The sequence below is a fragment of the Humulus lupulus genome, chromosome 4 (assembly GCF_963169125.1).
Source record: "Humulus lupulus chromosome 4, drHumLupu1.1, whole genome shotgun sequence".
NCBI lineage: Eukaryota > Viridiplantae > Streptophyta > Magnoliopsida > Rosales > Cannabaceae > Humulus > Humulus lupulus.
The window spans coordinates 45,785,350-45,804,812 of NC_084796.1; positions in this window are offsets into that span (position 1 = coordinate 45,785,350).

Consider the following 19,463-nt stretch of genomic DNA (forward strand, 5'->3'; position numbering starts at 1 on the left):
AGACCCAATTTTTTATCAAAATATTTTCAATTATAAGATTAATTTTCTGGTCGTCAGTTATGCAATGGGTTCAGAGAAGTGAAGAAAGTGGTCGAGGAGCTGAGAATGAAATATTATATTTGATTTTTTTTACCAAAATTGTGTATAAGGTACTATTTTGATCCATTTCGTAAAACATATGGTCCGAATTGCCATTTAACAAAACACAAAGGTCGATCACGTATTTGGGAAAAGTAGAAGGGCCAAACTGGTATTTTCCCTAAAAAAATTAAGTTATAATTTATTTACGTGCTAAAAATAAAAATGTCCCTGCCAGTAGGGACAAAAGCTATGTCTCTACTATAGAATTTTCTTATATATATAGGATAATTCTTTGGTTAGGGTGTACGAAACGCCAACACCGATGCAACTCTTTTTCAACCCATTTCATTGGCTAGTCAGACGGTTTCAAGGGATTTAAATTAGAATGGGTTGTATTTAATTTTTACTCATTCATAAACAAAAAAGGAAATAGTTAATTAATAAATTGAAATAGTAGTTGTTATATGTATTGCTCCCTATCTTTGATGTCCTCTCTTCTTTTCTCTCTAAAGTAATATTTTTAGAAAGAAATCTCTCTGATGTTTTGTCACCCCTAGTCTTAGGAAAAACTCTGCAAAGTTCCTTGTGCAGGATTTGATTAAAAAGTAAAAACATGGTTAATCGAATCAACCAACTGTTGGATAAGTCTCCACACAAGTTGCTAGACCCCTGCATTTTGAGTGGTGGATTCTATATGTACTGATATATAGTGAAAAAGAGAGGATAGAGAAAGAAAAAAATATATTGATTAGTAATTTAGTGCAGTATCAGCCACTTGGGAGAGCTAAGAAAGAGACATAGTCTAACTTGAGCGGAACCTCTACCCTTGTGTTGCAATTTTGATTACTTTTTATGCATCTTCTTCTTCTTTCCCTAATTTCTTCAACGATGTTTCTTTTGTTTGGTTTGCATCTAAGCCAAAATAACAACAGAAAAAAGAGTAGTAAATTCAATTAATTGTTTACGGTGATACACGTGGTGCCCTATTTGTAAAGGGAAATTTGAGTTTTTATTATTAATGAGGGGTACTAATTCAAAAAAAAATGCTAGGCTATTTAATTATTTCAAAATAATGCCAAAACTTTTGAGCATACCCAAAATACCCCTCTCACAATTTCCCTACCCTCTTCTTGTTTCCCTGTTTCTCTCTCTTTGTTCACTCTCTCCAACTCACCTCACCTCACGACACCACTAAGAACACCATGGGTGGAGATCTGAGCTCTACCAACAAATCGAGCTCCTCCGTAAGAGGAAGCCATTTGTAGAGATCATGATCAAAGTAATTTTTTAGGGATCATGGAGAAAAAACTTGTGGGTAAGAAATTTTTTCTTAAATACTTGGATTAGTGATGTTTCCTTTAAAAAAATTTCCCATTTCGAATAGATCTGAGCATTATTTGCACATATTTTTAGTTTTTGTTTTTGTTTTTTGTCGATCTGCATTTTCTGCAATTTTTCTGGGTTTGAGTTGTGCTCGATCCTTGCTTGATGCTTGCTCGATGCACAGTCGATGGAACATCAATTTTTAAGGTTACATGCTTGCTCGATGGAGGCTCGATGGCACATTTTTTGGTTACATGCTTGCTTGATGGTTACTCGATGCAGGCTCGATGGCACATCAATTTTCATGGTTACATGCTTGCTCGATGCCTACTCGATGCTGGCTTGCTGGCATATCAATTTTCATGGTTACATGCTTGCTCGATGCAAGCTCGATGGTAATGTGCATACTCACAATTTCCATGCATGCTCGATGGTCATGTGCATTCTCACGATTCCATACATTCTCGATTGTTACTCGATGACTTCTCGATATAAGCTCGATGGCAGTGTGATTTTGCATGTTTTCATACATGCTCGATTGTTACTCGATGCTTGCTCGATATAAGCTCGATGGTAGTTTGATTTTGCATGTTTTCATGCATGCTCGATGTTTACTCGATGCAGGCTTGATGGTGTGCATTTTCATTCAATTTTTTGGTGTGCTCGATGGTCGTCCAGGCAGACTAGATGGCATCCTCGACGCATACTTGATGATTTTTTTTTTTAGTTTTTCAGCTAATTGTATTTGTGATTTTTTTTAATTAAGGTTATACTATTTACGTATTTGTTTCTTACAACGGTGTTTGGGAAACAGATGGTAGGAGGCTGCCTGGCTTGCGACTCGGCTCGGCTGGAGGCTGATGGCTTTCTGCCACGTGGCAGCTTCTAAAAGCTTGGGCTGTGCTCCATTTTGGGCCTAAGTTAACTTCAAAAAATACCACTTTTCATGATTTCTTCAATTTTAATTATTCCTTTCTTCTTTCTTTTTCTTTGTGTCAAAATACATTTTATTTCCTGAAAAATTAAACACAAATTAAATTAAAATTAATATTTTCAAATATACAATATATGACAATAAATCCATGAAAATATTAATTATAAATTAATTAATTTTAAACTTTAAGACTAATAAAATGATATTTTTGAGCACTAATCACAACCCCCAACCAAATTATTGCTAGTCTCTAGCAATTCAAGTGAAATAATAAATGTCAACATGATATATTTCAGGTCAAAAATTATAAAATAACTTAAGTATTAACACAAAATGTTAGTAACAAGTCAACAAGAGTTATCAAAATTACTTTGAATAAATCTAGAGTTGTGAGTTTGTGCACCAAACTTGAACCTTCTTACCACAAACCATAGCAGATAAAGCCTTCGAAATTATGCCAAGTAAAAGTCTCAACTCCATTAACCTCTCATGTAATTTAAAATATTTAAAGTTTAAGGGTTTCGCTTATGGAGTTGGAAAATAAGTAAGCACTCATCAAATGGGTATATATTTAGGACAAACTCTTAAATAATTATTGAAACGAAGATAGGAAATAAACTATTTGGACAACCACCCTAAAGTGTACCACAAAATCAGTTTTTCAGGATTTTAAGTTAAATAGACAATCTTTACATTTATTCTAAGAGCCATAAAATAAAACATGAAATTAATAAACACTTTTTTTTGACACAAGAGACAACATAATTGTAAATGATAGAACTATTGCTCTTGTGTTTTTCTTTTGCTTATTTTTTTTTTCTTCGTCTCTTTTTTTTTTATGAAGAACATAATATAAGACTCTCTAATAAGATTTGTCTATAGAAAATATTATCCCGAAAACATCATCCATTCATACCATAATAGCTTGTCCAAATAATTATAACCATTTCTTAGAATCAATAAAAATTTTAAAGATGTTTTCTCAAGTCTCAACTCTCACAGAAAAGAATGAATTCTTAAACATGGAAAATTTCTAAGCCAATATGTGCTAACAACCATCTTACCACAATGTTTTGCATGTGCATAAGGTAACTCTAGAGAAACTCTTAGTAATATAGATAACAAAAATTGACTCAATAGTAACATTTTGCAAGAATAAATAAGTAATTTTCAAAAAAATTGACCTTGAAAAGATTAGTAGACAAAAATGAACGTGCATGAATATGCTCACCACCCCCAACCAAAATTAGACAATGTCCTCATTGTTTAAAATTATATACATGAAAAGTGTGAAATGAGAACATATAGAGAGTGAGCTAATGCAAAATGATATGATATTGATTCTTAGAAAAAAGAAAAATAAATAACAAGACAAACTATCATAATAAAATAAAAAGGAAAAATAAAACAAATAACAAAAATAAAACATACCAGAAATAAAGGAAGTAAGGAAAGAAAGAACTTGATTAGTCTTGGCAAACCGGAGAAAAGTCTCCTCAAGTTAGTTTACCAACTCAATATTCTTGACTATCCAGTATCAAAAATGAATTTTCTTTTATCCTGTGTCTCAAAAATGGAAGCATTAGTAACATTCTCAGGATAAAGAAAATGTTCATTTTTAGTATCGTGGAGGAAATAGTGTGATTGATTCTTTGAGAAAAGTTTGTGAATTTCCTCCACAATATTGCTTATCACATCAGTATGATAACACTTGTTTTCATTCAAAGTTGTTGGAAGAATTTCAGCATGAGAAATATTTTCACTCCGAATAGTAATGGCATCGTCCTCATCAAATTTGTAGGAAATAGAATTAGAGATTGGTGCCATTGTTTCCTCATCTGATTTGAATTGATTGAAATAATGTGAATTGACTTTGTCGATCAATTCTGAAAATTGAGTCTGAATTTCTCTAAGTTCCTCCATCATGTGTTTAGTAATGTTGCTTATGTGTTCAGTAAAGTTTATTTGTTCCTCCATAATTTTATATAGTGTTTCCTCTAAGGAATATGTATTAGTCCAGACATTATGTGGAGGTTCATGGTAAGAGTTAGAAAAATCATGCTCAACATTCCTACTAGATGGTGCCAATTCCCAACCAATCAGTGCACGGTAGTTGTACTTAGACTTCCAACTTGAAGCAACAGGGTTTTTCTAGCTAAGATTACGGTTCTTGTAGTAAGAATAGTATTGAAAGGCTTCCTCCCTGTCTCTACGAGTTGAGTAATCTTGAGCAAAATGGTCGACTCTTTCACAGTCAAAATATGGTTCATCATACTCTACTCTTATGACCTCGTTACTTTCTCGACCATACTTAGCTTTCAAGGTTTCGAATTCTCTAGTCAAGAATTCTACTTCAGATTTTAGGTACTCTTTTTTGCTAAGTTGGTGGGTACCTCTAAAATTGCTAGTGCCCTCAGTAGCACTAGATTTTAGATTGTTTTGAAGTGAAGAGGGATATATTGGATAATAGTACTCAAAACGTCGATGATCTTCTTCATTCATTTGTTATATTTTTTTTGTAAGTATTATAAGCGCAAATGTGTAATAGTGTAACAAGTATATACCAAAAATGTTCACAGGCCAATTGGGAAGGCTATCAAGGTTCTTAGAAAAGGTTGGAGGGTAACGCTAACACAGACCTTATTTAAGAACCAATTTTTCTAAGACAGAACATGTTTGATTTTTACTGATTTCCAAAATTACACAAATGTTCTTTATACATTTTTAAAAAAAAAAAATTATGATACAAAATTTTATGCTCTCTTTTTTTTTTGGAAAAAAAAACTAAATCTAAAAAAAATAAAATCCTAAATCTAAAAGTAAAATAAATAAATAACAATAAAACAATAACAATAACAATAACAAAACAAAAAGAATAAATAAATAAGTAAAAATGAGCCCAAAAAAAACAAACTAAAAATAAAAATAGACCTAAAAGTAAAATAAACAAATAAAATAAAACAATTAAAAAATGAATAAATAAAAATTACTAAGGAAAAATAAAATAAAAGAGAAATTAAAAAAAATATATACTACTTTTTTGTTTAAATAATAAAAAAGATTAATTTACTATGCAAACCTTTAATTGTAGAATTACCTCCCCGGCAACGGCGCCAAAAATTGATATCGCCCAATAAACTCCTAAGCGGTCGCACTAGTAATCGGGCTATGTCGTATCCATAGAGAGACAAACACAACTAAAGATTTGATTAGTAAATAAAAGATAAAAATAAAGTAGAGTTGAAGAAATGGATTTTGTGAAAGTAAAATGATAGAATAGGGAACATGATAAGATAAAGTGCATGGCAAGGTAGAGATGCAGTGCTGTAAAACCTATTCTAATATTGATATTAATTCAAAACACAGTTGCAATTCTACACCATTAATTGCAACTGGAAGATGTATATGTTAAAAAGCACAAATTAAATAATCTAGATTAAATTGAATCTAACTCCTAATTTCATAGCATATCATATTATATATCCAAGAGCGACAAAATACCACTGGCAGAATGCAGTAAAAGATATACAATATAACAAATATACTAAAATAAATTAACAATCTAAGTTACATAAGAAAAGCATAACTGGATTTATGTAAAAGATGCTAAATAATTTTAGAAAATAAATTAGAAGATGAGAAACAAAATAATTAATGAGATATGGAAATGAAGCATAAGAAGAATCAATATCAATATTGAGAATGACAAGTACAACAACTACACTCTAACCTCACCAATATTTCTAAAATAATTCACTCATTTTTGTCACCTAAAACAAGCAAACTTAAACTAGAAATAAGAAAAGAAACAAAATACAAAGTGTCTTTTTCCACTCTCCAATCTGATGATCTTTTTCCTACATTTGGTTCTCTATTTATAGTAGAAATAGAACCCAAAATGTATAAAATCGTGCACAAAAGAAATGAGAAAATGGCTCAAAAAGCTGATGAAAATGGGAAGTGGCTGTTGGTGGAGTAGGGGACAAATAGCCATGTGTTGTGCAGTGAGTGGCTCGGCCAAAGAGGTGACAGTGGAGTGGGGAACATGGCAGGTACGCGTCAGGTGGCAGGAGCGCAGCTCGGCTAGAGGCTGTCTGGCGTGCGACTCGGCTCAGCTGGAGGCTGGTGGCTTTCTGCCACGTGGCAGCTTCTAAAAGCTTGGGCTGGGCTCCTTCTTGGGCTTAAGTTAACTTCAAATAATACCACTTTTTTCATGATTTCTTCAATTTTAATTATTCATTTCTTCTTTCTTTTTCTTTGTGTCAAAATAAATTTTATTTCCTGAAAATTAAACACAAATTAAATTAAAATTAATATTTTCAAATATAAAATATATGACAATAAATCCATGAAAATATTAATTAAAAATTAATTAAATTTAAACTTTAAGACTAATAAAATGATATTTTTTAGCACTAATTAGCTGGGTTCGATGGGTTTCGGGCGGGGGAGAGCTAAACCGAGAGAGTGAGAGTGAGTGAAAGAGAGAGAGAGAGAGAGAGTTAACTTCAAATAATACCACTTTTTTCATGATTTCTTCAAGTTTAATTATTCATTTCTTCTTTCTTTTTCTTTGTGTCAAAATAAATTTTATTTCCTGAAAATTAAACACAAATTAAATTAAAATTAATATTTTCAAATATAAAATATATGACAATAAATCCATGAAAATATTAATTAAAAATTAATTAAATTTAAACTTTAAGACTAATAAAATGATATTTTTTAGCACTAATTAGCTGGGTTCGATGGGTTTCGGGCGGGGGAGAGCTAAACCGAGAGAGTGAGAGTGAGTGAAAGAGAGAGAGAGAGTTATCCCTAAAATCAGAAGTGAATGACATGGCAGGCATTAATTACACGTGGCTGACACCTGGCAGAATCTATGTTCGACTATCGACCAGGAAGACATCCAGTATCATGTGATCGGTTTCTTCATACGACCAACTTGGTCATACGCATATTATACGCGGAGAAAATCTTAGGCAGTTATGACGGAATCCGAAATTATCTCCCATGATTTCCTGAGTATCCGGTTATTTAGGAAAGAATATCTGTAACAAACCAATGTAAATCTTCCCTGAGCTTATAAATAGAGGAAGAGGGCTCAGGGAATGGGGATCCTTTTCTTTGGATTAAAAAAGATTATTTGAGATTAGAGAGAGATTACACGAGAATAATTGTATTTTCTTCTTCAGAGGTTAGTGAAACTCATTGAACCCCAGTTCTTTGATCACCCCTTTGAATCTTATTTCAATAACAATTCAAGTGGACGTAGGTTATTACCAAATCCTGGGGCCGAACCACTATAAAATCTTGTGTCTTTATTATTTTCTTCATCACATTCTTTTCAACGTATTCATCCACGTCAAGCATATTTTGACTCCGTGTCAGTTGGCCAAAATCTGGGTCAACATTCTGGTGCTTTCATTGAGAGCTAGTTATAGCATCGTTGAGAAAACCAATGGCGAAAACTACCAGGAAAACTGGACAGGCGGCCGGCATTGCACCATCTAACCCTCCTCCTCCTCCTCCTGCAAACGTGGCTGAGGATGAGCCACATTTGGATTTCGATGAGGAAGAAATGGACGACGCAACGCTGAAGAGTACCCTAGGGGCCCTGCATGAAGAGCTGGCCAATCTGAGGGCTAGCCAGGAAGGTGCCGCCGAAATCATGGCGCGACAGCAGCAGGAAATTGAGCGGCAGTGCCTGGAGCTAAGTGAAAGGCAGGCGGAGATGGACCGCCGTCAGAGGGAGGCCATGTCAGCCCTCGAAGCGGCCCTACAGTTGGCTAGGAATCAGGCTGCACCTGCCTCGCAGCCTGACCAACCCATGGATGGGCCACCCCAGAGGGGTCCCAATCCTAGCCCGCCTATCCAACCCTCGAGCCCACAAAGGCCCGAGCAGCCGACTGTGCCTCAGGAAGATCTCCCACTAAGGGATACTGAAGCACAGCCTATCTCGCCGGCTGGTCATGGCAATCCCCCGCAGCAGAGGCAGAATAGGACTGGGCAGCAGCCTCGTAGTCCTAGACGCCATAGGAGCGATGAGCCAAACCTTCCGAATAGAGGACAACATCTTCCTGGTAACAGGAGGAACTCAGAGTTAGGCTCTGCAGTCCGAGGCCCCCCACGACATGATAATGCACGGGGACCCAACTACCAACGCAGACCACCCTCTAACGCTCGGGAGGTTCCAGCCCGAGAGGGCAATCGAGGGAACAGTCGGTCCTGCCATAGCCAATCAAGATTCAGAGATGTCCATGGTTATAATGTGGCCGACTCAGGCAGAGGGAATGCTGGTCGGAGAAATGACGAAAGAGGTGGAGGCAGAAGCCAGCTACCTCAGGATGACTAGCCCAATAGACGGGACGCTGGGGGGCAGCCTAGACAAAATAACGTCTTCAACTGGCTTGGAGCTAGCGAGCAGCGGAGGAGAGATGAGGACTTGAGAGATTTACTCAACAATTGTTGCGAGCGGCATGGCAAGTACGTCCCCCCAACAGCAGAGGCCCCGGCGATTCCTAGCGCCGTGCAGGCCCAGATAGATGCCCTCAACCAGGCAGTGTAGCAGCTGGTCGGGGGAAGAACATCTTATATTGACCATGATAAGGAGAAAAGGTACTCCTTTCGTCCAGAGGATAGCCATGGCGGAAACTCCTAGCAAGTTTAAGATGCCTACGCTTCCAAACTTTGACGGGTATGGTGACCCGGTATCTCATGTCAACAAGTTTGAGATACAAATGGACATTCAGAAAGTGTCCGAAGATGCTCGGTGCAGGATCTTCCCTGCAACACTTTCTGACGTTGCACAGGAGTGGTTTTTTAAATTCCCTCCTGCAAGTATAATTTCCTGGGAAATGTTCGTGAAAGATTTTTACGAGCAGTTCTATGTGCGTCGCGTGCACCCTACCGAGGCAAATAAGCTGGTTGAGATACGCCAGCAAAATGGAGAATCGCTGAAAGACTACGTTCAGTGTTTTATGCGAGCAGCCGCCGGAGCAAAAACGGTGGGTGATGAAGGAAAAATGATGGCCCAAACGGCAAGAGTTAACCGCCGTACCCCTCTCTGGGAGAGCCTCAGAAAGCATGGGGTTAGAACTACCCAGGAATTCTTAGATCGAGCTGATCGCTACATCAAGCTCGAAGACGCCATCGCCAATGAAGGAAAGCCCCCAGGAAAAGATAAGGAGACGGCCGAGCCCGCCAAAGTTGCCAATGGGTCCAAGCCCAACGGCAACGGCAACGGCAAAGGCAACGGCAATGGCAACGGCAATGGCAAGAATGGTGGAAAACGGCCACACAACGAGCCTTCCCCCTCTGACAACAAAAGGACCAAGGGTAATCGTTATGAACCTCGGTTCACTAACTATACTGCCCTTATTGATTCTCGGGGAAAGGTATATCAGGCCATGAGTTCCAGTGTGCCTTACAAGAAGCCTGCCCCCATTTGAAATGATATTTCAAGGAGAGACACCACCAAGTTCTGTCGTTATCACAACGACTACGGACATGACACCAATGAATGCAACCAGTTGAAGGATGAGATCAAGTTCCTTATCAGACAAGGACACTTGAGAATATATGTACGGGCCTCGGGAAATTCCCAACGAGAAGTTCCAGGTGGCAATGAGCAAGCGCCCACACGCCAACGCTCGCCACCTTTGCAGCCTGATCCCGTAGCCGGCACCTTATTAACCATCTGAGGAGGCCCGCACCTCGTGGGAAATAGCGGCAAGGCCAGGGAACAATATGCTCGGACCCTGCGCCACGACCAGGACATCGAGATGATGGTTGTGGAGGACCGCGCGCCGAAAAAGGCTCGATCAGAAGAGGGCGAGATAACCTTCTCTGATAGCGATGCCCAACATGTCCGGTTCCCACACTCCGATCCGCTGGTCGTGGACATCCAAATGGCCAATATGATGGTGAAGAGAGTGCTAATCGATATAGGAAGTTCAGTGAACATCCTTTACAAGTCTTCTCTGGAACGCATGAAGTTGTCCGTTAAAGACTTGGAGCCTTGCAACCAAACAATATACGGCTTCTCTGGCGAGGGACTTGCCCCCGTAGGGTCAATCAGACTTCCATTGACAGCAGGTACAACGCCTGCTACCAAGACATTACTCGTTACTTTCATAGTGGTCGATTATCCCTCGGCGTACAATGCCGTCATTGGAAGACCTATACTGGTAGACCTACGGGCTGTCACCTCCATATGGCACCTAGCCATGAAATTCCCGACGGACGCAGGGGTAGGACACATGTTAGGAAACCAGAGGGAAGCCAGGGAATGCTACAATGCCTCAATCACGAAGGCGAAGAAGGGAACGTCAAAAAGCACTCCCTCTGAGAGGTTGCAGATGGAAATTGAAACACAAGCCCAATTCGGTGAAAGAGTCACCAAATAGGGTGTTGCCCAAAATGAGGATAGATATTTAGATCCTCGCTTTGGGGATTTTGAGGAAAATGTTGGACCCGTCGAGGACCTAGAAGAGGTCCAACTTGAAGAGAAGAACCCGACCAGAGTCGTGAAGGTCGGGAAAAACTTAGAACCCACTACGAAGCATGCACTGGTGGAATTTTTGTGGAAGAGCCAGGAAGTCTTTGCCTGGTCACACAAAGACATGGCTGGGATAGATCCTGCAGTCATAAGCCATGTCCTGAATATAGACAAGAGTTTTCCGCCCGTGCAACAGAAAATAAGGCTTATCGATAAGGATCGGTCGAGAGCCTTAAAAGAATAAGTTGAGAGATTAAAGGAGAATGGGTTCATCAGGGTGGTGTTTTATCCATCGTGGGTCTCCAATCCAGTACTGGTTCCCAAGCCTAACGGCAAGTGGCGAACCTATGTGGATTTTATAGACCTCAATAAAGCATGCCCGAAGGATTGTTTCCCACTCCCAAGAATCGACCAGTTGGTCGATGCTACTGCAGGACACGAGATCCTCTCTTTCATGGATGCATATTCGGGCTACAATCATATCAGCATGCATTCCTCTGACAAGGATCACACCAGCTTTCGGACCGATACGGGATTATACTGTTATAGAGTAATGCCCTTCGGACTGAAAAACGCAGGTGCGACTTACCAGCGACTAGTTAACTACATGTTTAAAGAGTTGATCGGCGTAAACATGGAGGTATATGTGGACGACATGCTGGTAAAGTCGAAAAAGGCAGAAGGACATGTGAAGGATTTGCAAGAGTGTTTCGATGTGTTGAACAAGTACCAGATGAAACTAAATCCTCTCAAAAGTTCCTTCGGAGTTGGATCAGGGAAGTTTTTGGGGTTTATTGTTAATTCAAGAGGAATCGAGGCCAACCCCGACAAGATAAAAGTCCTGATCGATATGAAATCTCCAGAAAAGATCAAGGATGTACAAAGTTTGACTGGGAGAATTGTGGCCCTAAGTAGATTTATTTCCAAATCAACAGACAAGTGTGTCCTTTTCTTCAATCTACTTAGGGGCAACAAGAAATTTGAATGGACAGGAGACTGCGAGCAAGCTTTTTAGGCCTTGAAAACGCATATGGCACAGCCTCCCATTTTATCTAAGCCAATCGAAGGAGAAACTTTGTTCATTTACCTGGCGATCACTGAAGTTGCTGCTAGTGCGGTACTAGTACGAGAGGAAGAAGGCGTACAAAAAGCAGTTTACTATGTAAGCAAGAGGTTAATCGAAGCAGAACTGAGGTATCCACCCATCGAGAGGTTAGCATACTGTTTAATCCTGGCCTCCAGGAAGCTACGTCCTTACTTCTAAGCCCATCCTATCACAGTTTTAACCGACCAGCCCCTTCGGCAAGTCCTCCAGAAACCAGAGGCTGCTGGGCGTCTATTAAAATGGGCAGTCGAACTAGGGCAGTTCGATATTACGTATTCACCGCGAGCAGTAGTAAAGGGACAAGTCTTGGCTGATCTCATTGCAGAGTTTACCGAAATCCCAGACGACGAGCAATGCAAAAAATCTAATGCGCCTGAGCCTCATAATCAAGCTCCCTCATGGAAGTTGTTTACGGATGGGTCGTCAAATGAATCTCACGCAGGAGCAGGAGTGATATTGATAACACCAGAAGGGCATCGATTTCACTGTGCCATTAGGTTTGACTTCGTAGCCTCGAACAACGAAGCAGAATACGAGGCCCTCCTCGCTGGATTACGATTTGCAAAAGACACGAATATAAAAGTGCTCGATATTTACAGCGATTCACAGCTGGTGGTGAATCAAGTTCTAGGGGAATATCAAGCACGGGGTCTCAAAATGGGAGCTTACCTAAATAAAACTAGAGATCTATTGGCATAGTTCCAGAAGTATACCCTCCAACAGATACCTCGAGACCAGAATTCGAATGCAGATGCCTTAGCCAAACTCGCAAGCGCGAAAGATGCTGACACTTTGAACATTGTGCCAGTAGAAAGACTGAGCGAACCGAGCATACGAACATATGTGACTAGCATGGAAATCTGGATGGAAGATACATGGATGGCGCCATACTTGGAATATCTGACCAGCGGTACACTGCCGACAGATAGGAACAAAGTCAGAACTCTTCAAAGGCAGGCCGCGAGATATATACTGGTCGATGGTGTTTTATACCGAAGGGGATATTCCATGCCACTGCTCAGATGTATTACGCCCGAGAAAGCTAAGAAACTGATGAAGAAAGAACATGAAGGCTTTTGCAGAGATCATGCTGGGGGGCAAAGTTTGGCGAAAAAGATCCTGAGGCAGGGTTATTTTTGGCCGACTATGAACAAAGACTCTGCGGAGTACGTGCGGAAGTGCGATAAGTGTCAAAGATTTTCCAAAATCCCACGAGCAGCTCCAAATAAATTAAAACAGATGCAGAGTCCTTGGCCTTTTGCAGTATGGGGAATAGACTTGATTGGATCCCTGCCAACGGGGAAAAGTGGAGTGAAGTATGCAGTCGTAGCAATTGACTACTTCACCAAATGAGTCGAAGTTGAACCACTCCCTACCATAACAACCAAGAAAGTTCTTGACTTTTTCATCAAGAACATTGTTTGCCGATATGGTTTGCCTCGAAAAATCATCTCAGACAACGACACCCAATTTGACAGTGATCTGTTCACCGACTTCTGCAAAAGACACGAGATTATCAAAAGCTTTTCTTCAGTTGCTCATCCACAAGCGAACGGGCAGGTCGAAGCAGTGAATAAAATGCTTAAGGACACCCTGAAGAAGAGACTTGAAGAATCTAAAGGAGCGTGGCCAGAACAGCTACCTGAAGTCCTATGGTCATATAGAACTTCTCACCGAACATCGACAGGTCATACTCCGTTTTCCTTAACATACGGATATGAAGCCATATTTCCAGTTGAGTTAGATCTGCCCTCGCATCGACGAATTACATATGACCAGGATCAGAACAGCCAATTGATGATGGAGTCCCTAGACTCAATAGAAGAAAAATGAGAAAAAGCCCAACTTCGAGTAGCTGCGTACCAGCAAAAAGTCGCCCGGTACTTTAATTCAAAAGTAAAAGAAAGAAAATTCAATGTCGGAGATCTAGTGGTACAACGAGTTTTCTTGAATACCCACGACCCCACTGCTGGAGTACACGAACCAAACTAGGAAGGACCGTACCAGATCGAAGAGGTCCTTCACCCGGGCACCTATAAACTTGCACGCTTAAGCGGAGATCTCGTTCCACGCTGCTGGAATGGAGAACACCTGCGCAAGTACTACCAATGAACAGTCCTTCTTAAAGGACTGGGTTGTATTAATTCTTACTTTTTACAAGTTTCAAAAAATGGTTAGCCACGTTGTATGGCTAATCGCTTATAAGTGTAAGCTCTTTTTTAAGATCCCTCGTACATACATGTTTAGTCCATTTTAATACGAGATTATAAGGGACTGTGCGCAGCCAGTCATTCTTGCCAACCTTTGTAAATTTATTTTTACAAGTATTTGTTCATTACGTGTGTTGTTTTGCTGTATTACAAGTGTTGAATTTTACAACGAGCAGTAATGTTCGAACAGATCGTGGTCAGGGCAAGTGACCAAGGACCTAAAGCTCCTCGATCACTTGGGGGGCATATAAGGTACATCGATAGCAAAGCGTACCATAAGGTATGTAAACACATGAACAAAATGAGTGAAAGCATGCTATGGTACTTAGAGTATTTTTCAAAATTTATGTTTTGAAAAATCAAACCAAAGTACTATGCTAAGTTCGGTCATGCGAACAGGTATTATAATAAAAGAAACATTATAATATCAGTAAAGCAATCATTTACACCGCGAGCATTAGTGCTCGGATGTAAATATGTAATTAAAAGGAAAAACCTTTTACATCGCGAGCAGTACTGCTCGGATGTAATCGTTCAAGTGTAAGTAAAAAGCTGCCCTCGCAGCAATAAAAAATAAATTGTCTTTACAAGTAGGCCCGTGGGCCATAAAAACTGTGAAAGATAAAAAGATAATTATTGGGGAGCAGGAGGGTCTTCTGGATTAGGAGCGCTCTTATCATTCGGAGGATCAGCCTTAGCATCAGCAGTAGAGGTCTTGGCCTTAGCTCTCTCCTCTGCCTCCAACCGAGCAGTGCACTGCGCCATCAACGTCCTTTGCAACTTCTCGGAGAGGTAGTTAATTTTGGCCCCCCGGTTGTGTTTCCAGAAATCGTAGAAACTGAGGAAGGTGGCTTCCTTGTACTTCTTTAGATTTCTGGCCCCGTCCTCCTCGAGCTCCTGAATGCGCCCTTCAATCTCCTGAACGTGCCCCTCAAGTTGTTGCACCCGTCCCTCGAGCCTCTTTGTCTCCTCCCTGCTGCCAGTCAGGTCAAGTATGGCCTTCTTACACTCTTGGGTGTTGAGTACAACACTTTCCCTCCATTTATTCCACTCCTCGTTGACTTTCTTCAAGGACCCTTGACTCTCCTGAAGCTCTTGGGTGAGAGTGGCTTGGTCCTCGCACAGTTGCTCGTTCAGCTTGGACAGCTCCTTGTTCTCCACAAGCAGCTTATTGTTATCCTCGAGCAGCTTAGTGTTATCGGCCTCAAGCGCTTGCTTGGCCTGGGCCAGCCGGGAGTCGAAGTTCTATTCTCGGGAGACCAGCGCCCCAGCACGGCGCCAGCTAGCGGTTAAAGACAGCAGCCCCTGAAGAAAAAATGAGAAGGTTAGGGAAAGAAGTATAATATAAACCATGAAGTAGCAAAATATTACTTACGCTGGCTATCTCATTCAACCCTCTGTTGATGATTTGGCCGACGTCCATAGTGGCAGTATCATTGATGGCGGTCTAGCTGCGTCTATGCTTCGAGAGCCGATATATTCTCTCCCTGGCCATGCCAACTATGTGGCTGGACAGGGAGCCTTCGAACAAGTGGTCCAAAGTCTCTTTGTCTGCGGCCTTTGAGGAGGGTTGTGGATTGACGGGCGCGGGGGTCGTCTGCTCAGAGGGGGGCGGAGGTGGTAAGTCCTCCTTGGAAGGGGCTGTGGCAGGAGCATCTTCTGTCCAGGCCTTCTTCGAAGGGGTCTTGCTACTTTCCCCTCAAGCCCTTTTACTGTCCTTCTTCGAGACAGAAGAGTCAGCGGCAGCTTGGTAATGGTCAAAGAAGTCCCCGGAGTCCATACCTGCACAAAGAGAAACAATTCAAACAATGAGATTAAAGGGTCGCGGGAAAACAGAGATTAGAGTAGAAGGATTACAAAAGTAAGGTACCCTAGCTGCACCTATTGGTCGTAACATTATCTACTGAACTACCTAGTTCCTGGAAGAAATCTGAATTTAAAGAACGGGCATTCCTAAAGTTGCCATCCCCATCAAATAGATGAGAAGGAATTGGCAGATTATTCAAAAACGAGAATGATGTACCGTTTACATCCGACGAGTCATCAGATGGTTCGGTAGGCTCAGCAGCCTTTTGTTTCCCCTTGCCCTTAGGGACCGATGATTCCGCTTCTCGGTGGGGAACAGCAGGTTCCCTGATTGTAACCCCAGTTGGCCTCCTCCAAGGAGGGGGTGCCTGAGGTTGTTGCTCGGGTCCCCGCTCAGGTTCCACATTAGCATGGACACCACCCGCCGCGGGTTCGTTAGTCGCAGGTTGGGAGCCCCAAAGGCCAGCCAACCTAAGGTTAGCCTCATTAATTAAGTTCTTTACACTCTTAGTAGCATTTGACATACTGGCTAAGAGTGCTGCCCTCGACTCCATTCCTGGAGTGGGGGTCGGGCATAACCATGGACCTGGAACACAATGGAACAGCGAAGTATTACGACAAGAAAGAATTAAAGTACAGAAACTACTGGTTCAAGGACTATTATGTTCTTTACCTCCTCGAGTGAAGGCCAGATTATCCGAGGCAATGTCGGGCGTAAGGAAGTACTCTTGATGGTACTTCCCCACATTGGAAATATGAGTGGTGTCGGAAAGAAAGGTGCGTCCGGTCTCCTGGTGGCAGAAATGAAAGAACCCCGTACAATCCTAGTTGGGGTTGGACTTAAGGTCGAACAGAAAATTGACCTCATGAGGAGAAGGAGCTGGCCATTTCTTGAGCTTGTAGAGGATATAGAGCGCGGTCAGCATCCTATACCCATTTGGGGTTTGAAAAGGGGCCACCCCAAAGTAGTTTGCCACCCCTTGAAAGAACAAATGAAGAGGCAAGGTGGCACTCGCCTCGATATGGTACCTTGACCAGGCGCCTATAAGCCCCCCCTGGCAAGTTGGCTTGCTGGTCGATGGAAGGTTTGACCAGGGTCACCCCCGTCAGATTGTATTTGTTTAAATAGTTGGTGATCATGCGAAGTGTCACCGAACTTGGGGAAACGACGTGCCACTCGACAGCCGGCTGGTCAGCATGACGAGGACGGGCACGCCTCTGAACTTCAGTTTCAGGAGGGAATTCACCTCGACCACTGGTCGAGGGGCATCAGCAGAAGGCTGACTTGGAGAGTTAAGGTTGCATCTTTTTCTAGCTTTGGTTTTTGTTCTGGCCATTTTCTGATTGGGAATCGGTGGAGGATTTGGATTAGGACGTGAAAAGGGGATTTCTGGAATCAGTGTGTATGGATTCTCTTCGCCTTCAAGCAGTTGGGCCAAGATTTCATCTTCAATAGGTCTTTCTCCCCCCCAAGGGTCTTGCATATGAACTGCAAACAGACAATGGAGGAGATAAGACACAATCCGCGAAGTAGTGTGGAAGATTGGGATAACGTTGCTCGTGCCTAAATAACCAGCAACATCCTAATCCTACGCTAACTTCAACGTGGGTAGTTTGAAAGACGGATAAAAACAAAAAGGAAAGTAAAGTGTTTTCTGAAAAGAGAACTTTTTCGACTCTTGAGGGGCGGGAAAAAATTTCAGTTTTTTCACCTTGCTTAAAGGTTGAATCTTTCGTCAACCTAACGTCCCAAACCAGAGATCCTAACTATGAAACTTTATTCTTAACCTATACAAAGCATAAAAACACACTTTTACCAAGCAATAGGCAGTTTATACCAAAAAACCCTTAAAACCCTACTCAAGAACACAGAAGTCGCAGAGCATAAAAACGGCATGCATGGCGTAATAGAGAGCTTAAAGAATGGAGTTCTTACCTGGGCGAAGATGGAGATTCGAAAGAAGATGAAAACTCGAACCGGAAGACCTTCGACTAGACGTCAGACTGGTTTTCGAAGCTCTGAACTCTGGTGCAAGTTCTTGAAATTTTTAGCAAAGATGGTGAATAAAAATTTCTTAAAGGGGAAGAAAAGCCTACTTATAGGGATCGAAAGGGATGGCCAAAAGGCAGTAATCATCACTTCCCACTTTCGAAACGTGGGGAAGTGTATAAGCCGTCAAATTGCCTTTTTGGAAAGTGAAAAGGCTTGATTAGACATAATTATGTCACAGTTTTCGAGAATGCACGGGGATTCTGACAGACATCACAGGGATGTGAACGGTTGTTCCTTTAAGTTTCTTTATTGCTGGTCGCACTAAAAAAACTTGGGGGGCAAATGTTATCCCTAAAATCATAAGTGAATGACATGGAAGGCATTAATTACACGTGGCTGACACCTGGCAGAATCTGTATTCGACTATCGACCAAGAAGACATCCAGTATCATGCGATCGGTTTCGTCATACGACCAGCTTGGTCGTACGCATATTATACGCGGAGGAAATCTTAGGCAGTTATGATGGAATCCAAAATTATCTCCCATGATTTCTTGAGTATCCGATTATTTAGGAAAGAATATCTGTAACAAATCAATGTAAATCTTCCCTGAGCTTATAAATAGAGGAAGAGGGCTCAGGGAAAGGGGATCATTTTCTTTGGAGCAAAAAAAATTATTTGAGATTAGAGAGAGATTACACGAGAATAATTGTATTTTCTTCTTTAGAGGTTAGTGAAACTCATTAAACCTCAGTTCTTTGATCACCCATTTGAATCTTATTTCAATAACAATTAAAATGGACGTAGGTTATTACCAGATCTTGGGCCGAACCACTATAAAATCTTGTGTCTATATTATTTTCGTCATCACATTCTTTTCAACGTATTCATCCACGTCAAGCGTATTTTGACTCCGTGTCAGTTGGCCAAAATCTGGGTCAACAGAGAGAAAAAGAGAGAGGAGAATCAAAAGTGGGGGGGGGGGGGGGGGGGGGTTTGGGTACTGTAAAAAAATTTGGCATTATTTTGAAATGATTAAAGAGCCTAGTATTTTTTTTAACTTAATAGCCCACATTAAGCATAAAAGTTCAAATTTCCCTTTGTAAAGGGTAAAGGCTTTGAAATGCATTTTTTCCCAACACTAACTAAACAATCTACGCAAACAAAACAATAAAGACATTACCTAGGAAAAAAAACATTTAAGTCATTAATTAACAGACACATGGTGTCCAGCAGCAATACTCACAATGTTATTATTATTATTTTTTTATAATTAAAATAAAGATATAACCTAACATCATATTTACTTAGAAAAAAGTTAGAATACCTAACAAAAAAAAGTTAGAATACATTCGTCATTCGTGTAAAATTGTGCAACCTATACTTTTAACCAATTACATTGTTAAAATAAAGATATAACCTAACATCATATTTACTTAAAAAAAAGTTAGAATACCTAACAAAAAAAAGTTAGAATACATTCGTCATTCCGTATAAAATTGTGCAACCT